The 10,879-nt window shown below is 45.2% G+C and overlaps 1 long non-coding RNA gene across 3 annotated transcripts; it reads right to left on the reverse strand.

The window, feature by feature from the left end:
* LOC110429876 lies at window positions 7,916–9,403 on the reverse strand. Of its 3 annotated transcripts, none has more exons than XR_002447057.1 (5): window positions 9,002–9,403; window positions 8,798–8,887; window positions 8,644–8,702; window positions 8,070–8,134; window positions 7,916–7,955 (listed from the first exon to the last, which is right to left on the reverse strand). It is a non-coding gene; the product is annotated as an uncharacterized LOC110429876 (long non-coding RNA). The 3 variants fall into 3 exon arrangements; XR_002447056.1 differs by having other exon boundaries at window positions 7,917–7,955; window positions 8,059–8,134; XR_002447055.1 differs by having other exon boundaries at window positions 7,922–8,134.

A 10,879-nucleotide genomic window follows, 5' to 3' on the forward strand; every position in this document is an offset into this window, starting at 1 on the left:
TCCCAAGCCCAACAGGAAGAGAGCCAATTGCCAGAGACCATCAGGCTTCTTGAGCACGAGCGAAATGCTCATGGTCGCAAGGCACTTCAACTGAAGAAGAAGCTGAAGCCGATAGAAGGTTCTGCCGATGATGACGTCAAGGAGATAGAAGCAGCCAACCAAATTCGGCTACGCGCTATATCGGCAATCCAGACGCTGCTTAACACATAGAGTTTCCATCGGCATTATATCTGCGCTTTCCTGCTTCCTCAGCTTTTAGTCTAGCCGATAGGACTGTTATCAGCACCTAAACTTTTGAAACACCAAGTCTTGTCCCCAAGCATTTGGATCCAGCCGATAGGAGTGTTCGGCACCTAAACTTCTATGCATCGACCCATATACTGGGGTAGTACTTCTTTAAATATTTGCCGTTTAATGCTCTGGGAAATTCAATTCCTTCGAGGGTTTCTAGAATGTAGGCATTACCAGGAGCCGATCGACTTATCCGATAAGGACCCTCCCAATTAGGAGACCACTTTCCAAACTTCGAACTTTTGGTCCCAATTGGTAAAATTAATTTCCATACCAAATCCCCATCGGCAAACTGTTTAGCCTTCACTTTCTTATCATACCATCTAGCAACTCTCTTCTTATTTTCTTCTATACTCATTAAAGCTTTTAACCGATGCCCTGCTAGATCGTCCAATTCATCGGTCATCAAAGTGGCATAACCATCGGAAGTTAATTGATCTTGAAAAGATAATCGCCTAGATCCAGCCTTAATTTCCCAAGGCAACACTGCATCATGTCCATACACCAATTGATAGGGTGATACTTTGGTCGATCCGTGACAAGCCATCCGATAAGACCACAATGCTTCATTTAATAATGTATGCCACCGCTTAGGATTTTCTTCAATCTTTCGTTTAATAAGCTTGATAATTCCTTTGTTAGACGCTTCGGCCTGCCCATTGGCTTGAGCATAATAAGGAGAAGAATTCAACACTTTAATTTCCATACCGATTGCGAATTCATCGAACTCCCCCGATGTGAACATGGTGCCCTGATCGGTAGTAATCGTTTGGGGAATCCCAATTCGGTAAATAATATGCTCCTTCACAAAATCAATCATATTGGCTGATGTGACTTTCTTCAAAGGAATAGCTTCAACCCACTTAGTGAAATAGTCAGTGGCAACTAGAATGAACTTATGCCCTTTGCTAGATGGTGGATAAATCTGGCCGATCAGATCGATGGCCCATCCCCGGAACGGCCAAGGCTTTATTATAGGATTCATAGCCGATGCGTGTGCTCTCTGGATATTACCAAACTTTTGACAACCCTGACATCCCTTGAAATATTTAAAACAATCTTCAAGTATGGTTGGCCAAAAATATCCATTCCTTCGAATCATCCACTTCATCTTAAAAGCTGACTGATGCGCTCCACACACTCCTTCATGGATTTCCCCCATCAAACTTCTAGCTTCATCATCACCCAAGCATCGGAGAAGAATTCCGTCGATAGTTCGATAATACAATTCATTTTCAAGGAGCACATACTTGGTTGCTTGAAATCGAACCCGTCTTTCAACTTTTTTGGATGGATCTTTTAGATAATCAATAATTTCTTTCCTCCAATCACCGGCACCGACTGCCGATGTCGCATTAATCATTGGCTGATATCCCGAGGCATGCTGAGCTAACCGATTAGCGTCTTCATTATGCAATCGGGGAACATGCTCCAATCGGAAATCCTTGAATTCCTTTAACAGTTGCATACTTCTCTCGAAATAAGTTATGAGAACTTCACTTCGGCATTCATAGCTTCCGGCCAATTGATTTATAACCAACATAGAATCCCCGAATATTTCAACAGCATCAGCACGAACTTCTCTTAACAACTCCAATCCCTTGATCAGAGCCTGATACTCAGCCTGATTATTTGTTGATGTGGCAACAATCGGCAAGGAAAACTCATACTTCCTCCCCTTAGGGGAAACTAATACAATGCCGATTCCTGCCCCCCGGTCACAGGTAGATCCATCAAAGAAGAGCGTCCAGGGTACAATTTCCAAGGTTTCCACTAGACCGCAATGCTGAGTCACAAAATCGGCCATAATCTGCCCTTTGACTGCCTTAGCCGATTCGTAACGCAAATCGAACTCCGACAGCGCTAAAATCCATTTACCGATCCTACCACTCATAATCGGCATAGATAGCATGTATCGGACCACGTCATCTTTGCAAACAACAGTGCATTCGGCCGATAACAGGTAATGTCTCAGCTTGATACATGAAAAATATAAGCATAAGCATAGTTTCTCAATGGCCGAATACCTGGTTTCAGCATCAATCAACCTCCTACTCAAATAATAAATTACCCTTTCTTTCCCTTCAAATTCTTGAACTAAAGCTGAACCGATAACCGATCCATCGGTAGATAAATACAATCTGAGGGGCTTCCCTTGTTGAGGTGGAACTAGAACTGGAGGATTTACTAGATACTTCTTGATCTCATCCAGAGCCAACTGCTGTTCTTCTCCCCAAATAAACTCTTGATCGGCTTTCAATTTAAGAAGAGGACTGAAAGCACGAATCCTACCAGACAAATTCGATATAAATCTCCTGATAAAATTTACCTTGCCGATCAAGGATTGGAGCTCGGTTTTGTTGGTAGGGGCCACTATTTTATTGATGGCATCAATAGATCTTCGACTAATTTCAATACCCCTCTGATGTACCATGAAACCAAGAAACTGCCCTGCCGATACACCAAATGCACACTTGTTGGGATTCATCTTCAATCCATGCTTCCTTGTGCACTCTAACACTTTTTGTAAATCGGCAAGATGCTTTGAGAAATCTCCAGACTTAACCACCACATCATCAATATAAATCTCCATGAGCTTGCCGATGAACTCATGAAATATAAAATTCATAGCCCTTTGATAAGTAGCACCAGCATTCTTCAACCCAAAAGTCATGACTATCCATTCAAATAGCCCAACATGACCAGGACACCTGAATGCGGTTTTTGGAATATCCTCCTCCGCCATGAATATTTGATTGTAATCTGCATTACCATCCATGAAGCTGATGACCTGATGACCAGCCGCAGCATCAACCAGTAGATCGGCGACAGGCATTGGGTATCCATCCATCGGCGTAGCTTTATTGAGATTCCTGAAATCAATGCACACCCGAAGCTTCCCGTTCTTCTTGTAAACCAGAACAACATTGGAAATCCACTCGGCATACCGACACTGCCGAATAAACTTAGCTTCAATAAGTTTGGTGATTTCGGCCTTAATATCAGGTAGAATGTTAGGATTACATCGGCGGGCTGGTTGCTGATGTGGCCGAAATCTAGACTTGATGGGTAACCGATGTTCAACAATTGATCGGTCTAAACCAGGCATCTCGGTATAATCCCAAGCAAAGCAATCTTTATATTCCTTTAACAAACTAGTCAATTGTTGCTTACTCTCAGGATCTAATTTAGCACTAATAAAAGTAGGCCTAGGCTTATCACCACTACCTATATCTACTTCTACCAAATCATCGGCCGATGTGAATCCCTGGCCTAATTTTCCATCATCGGCGAATCTATCCATTAAAAACCGTCGTCAGAACCGACTGCTTGGATCGGTGGAATCTCATAATCGGCAACTTTGAGAAAATCTTTCTCCCAAACTTCTCCTGAAATGCACCTGGTCCTTTCGTAAGTATCCGCTTCTGCCGATGCGATAACATAAGAAGAATCTCCTGGGACAATCTCAACCTTGTCACCTACCCACTGAACCAAGCATTGATGCATTGTAGATGGGATACAACAATTGGCATGAATCCAATCTCTTCCCAATAATAAGTTGTAAGCACCTTTTCCGCTGATCACGAAAAAAGTTGTCGGCAAGGTTTTGCTGCCGATGGTCAACTCTGCACATATCGCCCCCTTGACTGGAGACACGTTTCCTTCAAAGTCTTTGAGCATCATATCGGTCTTGGTCAAATCTTGATCCCCTTTCCCAAGCTTCCGATATACTGCATACGGCATAATATTAATAGCAGCTCCACCATCAACTAGGATCTTGGTCATTGGCTGCCCATCAACCCTTTCTTCGAGGAACAGAGCTTTAAGATGCTGCCTCTCGTCATCGGCAGGTTTCTCAAAGATAGCCGTCATCGGATCCAGAGCCAACTGAGCTATCTGATCAGAAAATTCCAACTCATCATCACTGGCTGGTGCAAGAAACTCCATCGGCAACATGAAGACCATGTTGACGCCTGCCGATGGACCTTCCCTCTTAGTGTCTGATGGCTGCCGACTTCCAGAGTTCTCTCCCTTGTTTAGCTCTTCTTGCCTTTCATGTTGCAATCTCCTTTTCTGTGTCTTGGTTAATCCTCCAGGGCACCATGGAGGAAGTGGCCTTTGCCTTGCCGTCGGGCGTCGGTTCTCCCTTGACTCCATACGATGCGTGTTAGCATCCCTGCAAAATATGAATTCATCGGGAACCCGCGCATCAGCCATTTCCTCGAGCTCTTCTTGGTTCCTGGGAAAATACTGGACACGGTCACTAAGTCTGTCGTGCCCACTAAATCTGCCCCCCAGCCGGTCATGAACTGACACCCTTCCTCTGATCGGCCCATTAAATCGCCGTTCATCATCATGATAATGCCGATCGATCCCATCGTACCGATCATAACCGTTGCACTCAGGGCAGTCTCTGACATTAGGAAGCTTGATATTTTCCTCCCAACAATGGATGAAGAATGGACAATTCCAATGATCCCTGTGCCGATTCCACTCCTGTCGGCGTCTTTCTTCTTCCCGTCGATCATCTTCCTGCTGGCGCCGATACCGATCTTCCCGTTGTTGCCATTTTTCTCGAGGCCTTCTATGAGTTATGACGATACCAGATCGAGGAGGCCTTCCTGAGCTAGTTCCTTCCTGGACCAAGCCCTTACTTCTTGCATCGGCAGTAGTAACTTGATGCTGAGGATCTACCGATGCACTCTTCTCAGCTGTCTCCGATGTTAAGACCTTAGCCTTCCCCTTAGCATCCAACATGTTTGTCGGGAAAGGATGTTGGTCTATCTTCATCGGCTTCTGGGCTTTGGAACTGTCAAACTTGATTCTCCCTGACTCTATAGCCGATTGCCGCTGCTGTCTGAATACTTTGCACTCGTTGGTGTCATGGGAAGTTGCATTATGCCACTTGCAATATCTCATCCTCTTCAACTCTTCTGCCGATGGGATCACATGGTTAGGTGACAGTTTGATCTGACCTTCCTGAAGTAGAAAGTCAAATATCCTATCAGCCTTAGCGGTGTCAAAAGCAAACTTCTCTGGTTCCTTCTGCCCAAAAGGACAAGACATCGGCTTCTTGTTTTTTACCCACTCTGCCAAGCCGATTACTGGTTCTTCATCAGAATCTGAGCTTGTTGCTTCATCGACAAATGACACTTTCCTATTCCATGCTCTTTTAGGCTCGAAAGGCTTGATGTCTTGATCAGAAATCCTCTGCACCAAATGACTTAAACTTTCGAACTCCTGAGAGGCATACTTATCCCTGATATGTGGCAACAAACCCTGGAAAGCCAAATCGGCTAGCTGCCGATCATCCAGAACCAAGCTATAGCATTTATTCTTGACCTCTCGTATCCTCTGCACAAAACCCTCAACCGACTCATCATTACGTTGCCTCAACTTGACCAAGTCGGTGATCTTCTTCTCATGAACCCCCGAGAAGAAGTATTTGTGGAATTGCTTCTCTAGATCGGCCCAAGTAATTACTGAGTTAGGAGGTAATGATATGAACCAAGTAAAGGCCGATCCAGACAATGATGATGAAAATATACGAACCCTCAATTTGTCCCTGTTACCAGCCTCTCCACATTGAATGATGAACCTGTTGACATGCTCCATGGTTGACGTGTCGTCCTGCCCGGAAAACTTTGTAAAATCCGGTACCTTGTACCGATGTGGAAGCGGGATCAAATCATACGCGGGAGGATACGGTGTCCGATAAGAATAAGTTTTGACTTTGGGTTTTATCCCAAATTGTTCCCTCATTACTTCAGCAATCTTATCGGCCCAATATGCATCGGCATCTTGCCGATGAGGCGGCTGCGGATCTGGCACTTGGTGGCGAACCTCCACGTGTCTGTTCGGGACGTGATCTGCACAGAACATTGTATTGATCACCTGTCCTCCAATCTGCGGACCACCAAACTGCTGTCCACCGATTGGCTGTCCTCCGAGTTGCTGTCCAAAATTCATTGGCTGGTTGGGAATCCCCTGACCTTGGAACCCGGGATAGACCTACCCTTGCTGGAACCCTGTAGTCTGGTAACTCTGCTAGGGCGATTGTGGAAAGGCTTGCTGTCCAAGCCATCCATTATTAGCGTTCATTGGCATAGGTGCTGCCGATGATTGGTAATTGGGTACCGTCGTTGAATTGACATACCCCGACTGGGCCATAGACCTCTGTTGCATCAGCATTGACTCTGCCGATGCGTTGGGCATCTGGAACATTGAATCTTGAGGATTTCCAGTGTGAGGCCTTGCAGTAGTAGTTGTGGTATACCGAGGACTCTGGTTCACCGGCGCATTGGGAGGTGCCGATGTCATAGGAGTTTTGCCCCTCATGTCAGTTATTTGTGATGTTCCCGGTGTCAACTCTGGAGGCATACCGTAACCCCACCAGTTGGGAGGAAGAGTCAACCCTGACATTGCCGATGCCAACATATCTGTTGTCAGTTTATGCTGCCCAACTGAAATTTGTGGGTTGGTTGTCATCGGCATAGATAGTGCACCAGTAGTCCCCGATGTACTTGGAGGGACGGGAGATTGTGCACTTGCAGTCGTCAAGGCAGCCGATGGAGCCGTGACCTCTGGTGCCGTTGGCTGATGATGGGAGGGGCCCACATAATCTGGTGGGATTTGTCCTTCCTTGAAAGTTCTTGCCACGGCATTGAAAACCGTATTAGACAGTACACCAGCTTGGTTAATCAACGCTCGATTGATGGCATAGTCAACCATATCTTGAAGCTTGCCAGGATTGGCGTCAAAGGTAACCTGCCGTGGTGCCGGCAGTGCATCTTTCTGGACCACTTCGCCGCTCCTGTTTATGCTGAAAGACCTCAGGCATTGCTGCTTGAACTCTTCCATGGCTTGGGCAATAGCTTGCTTCTGCTCATCCTTGAGGTTGGCCTCCGTCACGGGGATGGCGTTCTCTTGATCGAGGTCAGAGATCGACATGTTGATCTTGATCTTGAATCCTGTCCCACTGGGCGTGCCAAAAGATGTGTTGATGCAAAACTGATCTGCAAACACAAAGGGCTAATACCCGATTCAAACGTTAAGGCGTGCCAGCCGATTTGACCTTGCTATCGGCAAAGGTGATAACTCGAATACTTTAGTCCTGACAACAGCGATGCGCCCGGATGTCACGGCTAAGAGGTACTCACGCGGAACTTGAGAACACGCCGAGCTTAAGTCGACGAATTCATAAGAACTCGTAACAAAAGGAAAAAGTATGACGAAGTCGTTGAAAAGTAAATGCTGGAATATGAGTAAAAACGTGTGTTTGATTCATTGATTGATTTTTTATTACAAGGCCCTAGGGTCTATATTTATACCCTGCTCAAAGAGCTACAACCAGACACGATTAGAATTTGAATTCCAAATTACACGGAATCCGTATACAAAACGATGCAAATAATTAAGGAAATAACAAAACTATTCCTCGTGACAAACCGAAACTCCTCCACATAACGACCGGCAGCTTCCGGACTCCCTCTTTGCATCATCGGCAGACCCTTTGCCATAGTCATCGGCAGACTTTCTTATCTAGCCATCGGCACCATATTACTGCCTGTGGACTTAGTCACGTTCAACTTCTCCCTCATCGGCAACCATCCTCATCGGCAACCCACTTTGTAAACATCGTACTGCCACCTTATCCTGCCATCCTAGACACGTGCCCAAAAACGGTGTCAACACAACCTGATTTGACTTCAATGGTAGTAGTAAAAATAGAGAAACCTGGACTCAATGGCAGTAGTCAATATATACATCAGAGTAACCTTCAACTGCAGTGACCAATACTGGACTTCGTACAAATATGTAGACTCAAGCCTCATTCTTAACCCTTCGGAATAAAAAAAATAAAGTTACAAAATAGACAATAGATATCAGAATATTGTATGGATTCCGAAATGTGCACTTCTATCTTTGAATTAGAGACAAAATTGGGATGAGAACAATGAAGGCAAGTGACACCAATAACCATACATTGCCAGACCAAATGTGTGCTGCATGAACGTGTAAACAAATGTTTCTTCACCAACATCGGCCAGATTATACATCCCGTAATGGAAAATTAAATTTACATCATATAACCTTAGTAAGTATTGGCTAATTTTGCTAGCAAGATTCAAAGAATAGGAAAAATAGCTAAGGAAGGAAAAAAATAGTTTCAGTTTATATTAGACTGACTGTTGCTAGTTCATTATGATCACAATCTTCTTATCGTGGTATATGTTGATCACAAGTTGCTGGCTTAATATGTGATCACTGAATTCAAGGAGAACCCTATTCGATATGCAGATATTGGGAAGAAATGGGCAAAACATATCTATTGAAGGCATTTGTCAATACCTGAGAAGGGCTTAGAAGTCAATGGCAACATGATGCTCTGCTAGACGAATGCAATCTCGCTGCAATCCGAATAGAGATCAAAATCGTATAAAACAACTAATCAGATCAAACAAAGCATATAGGGAGAAAACATCCAATCGTGAAGCTTTCCAACCAGGAAGGGAGGATGAGCACACGCCGCCGGACATCACGGTGCCCGTTCCATTAGGATGTCGCGCCACCTCCGCCGCCGGGACGCTACAAGCTAGATTGGAGCGACGTCACAACAATCGTACCCAGAAACACAACTTAGAATCTGCATCTCTGCAAGGAAAAAGACGAGATAGCATCTAAAGATTAAGGACGAGAGGGATCGTACTGGCAGTATGACTTGGAGAAGATAAGAACGTCATGAGCGCTGAGCGGAGACAGTGGACTTCACGAAGGATTTAAGCCAGGATGCGGCAGATCCAAACGCCGCGAGGGCAATGAACGCGGTAGCTACCGCCGCCACCCCGATCTGCCGGCCCAGCAACGCCATCATCGTGATACTCACCGCCGTTGAGGTCGAGAACTCGAGATGCAAGAGTACGGAGATAAGGGGAGGTGGCCGCGGTCTCGATGGCCGCGACGGTGCTAGTTGCGCCCGAGATCACAGCGGTCGCGGGCGGCGCTCGAGGACGGGGCTCGCGTGGACGGCAGCGAACGCGGACGGCGCTCTCGTGGACGGCTGTCGCGGACAGCGCTCGTGCGGACGGCGCTCGATGACGGAGCTATCACGGACGGCGCTCGAGGACGGAGCTGTCGCGGACGACACTCGAGGACGGCGCTCATGAGGAGGTCGTGGGCGACGCTCGAGGACGGGGCTCGCGCGGATGGAGATGTCGCAGACGGCGCTCGAGCGGAGCTGTCGCAGACGGTCCCGCGGCGGATGGCGCTTTCGCTGACGGAGGGATCGGGACACTCTCATGGAGGGGATATGGCGCCCGCACGGACAAGATAGGAAAGGAGGAGGGGATCGGGGAGGGGACGATGGTCAGCAAGATGTTTTCTAGTACGGGCGATGCGGAGGCGGGACACACGAAGGGGCAGACGGACGAAAGCGATTGCTGCACGAAAAAATATCTATGTTTTAGTTTTTTTAGTTGTATGTAGGAGATTTAATGTTTTATGCATGTGCTGCAAGATTTGATGTGACGGGGAATCTAAAAAATTTGTAATTTTTTCAGAATTGTTTAGTTCCAAGAAATTTTGCAAAATGGACATTGTAGCACTTTCGTTTGTATTTGATAAATATTATCCAATCATGGACTAATTAAGTTTAAAAGATTGGTCTTGCAAATTATGGACAAAATGTGCAATTAGTTATTTACTTTACCTATATTTAATACTTTATACATGTGTCACAAGATTCAATATGATATTGAATCTGAAAAAATTTACAAATTCATTCGCAAAAAAGGCACTAGATTGAGCAAATTTGATAAGAAATGTGATGAAGGGTTCTTACTTGGTTATTCCACCACAAGCAAGGCATATAGAGTTTGGAACTTGGCAACTGGCACATTGGAAGAAGTCCATGATGTTGAGTTTGATGAAACCGAGGGATCTCAAAGTGAAGCTCAAAATCTTGATGATGTGAGAGGAGATCAATTGGCTAATGCAATGAAGAACATGGATGTAGATGACATAAGGCCGATGCAAGTTCATGATGATAATGATATTCATATGATTAATCAAGAAGTGCAAATTGATACAAATCAAGCTAGTTCTAGTGGCTCTCATGATGATGATCAAAATCAAAGTCAAGCTAGTGGAAGTAATCAACTCCCAATATCTCAACCTACAAGCATAGTAAGAGATCATCCATTAGATCAAGTCATTGGCGGCATTCAAAGTGGTGTACAAACAAGATCAAGGCTAGCATCCTTTTGTGAGCACTATTCATTTGTCTCATTTGAAGAACCAAAGAGAATAGAAGATGCATTGAAAGATTCCGATTGGGTAAATGCCATGCATGAAGAATTGAACAACTTCACAAGAAATCAAGTGTGGGAGCTTGTTGAGAGACCAAAGAACTACAATGTGATTGGTACCAAGTGGGTCTTTAGAAACAAGCAAGATCAAGATGGTGTAGTTGTGAGAAACAAAGCAAGATTAGTAGCACAAGGCTACACTCAAGTTGAAGGTCTTTACTTTGGAGAAACATATGCACCGGTTGCAAGATTGGAGGCAATTAGAATATTATTAGCCTATG

The sequence above is a fragment of the Sorghum bicolor genome, chromosome 8, assembly GCF_000003195.3.
Source record: "Sorghum bicolor cultivar BTx623 chromosome 8, Sorghum_bicolor_NCBIv3, whole genome shotgun sequence".
Classification (NCBI taxonomy): domain Eukaryota; kingdom Viridiplantae; phylum Streptophyta; class Magnoliopsida; order Poales; family Poaceae; genus Sorghum; species Sorghum bicolor.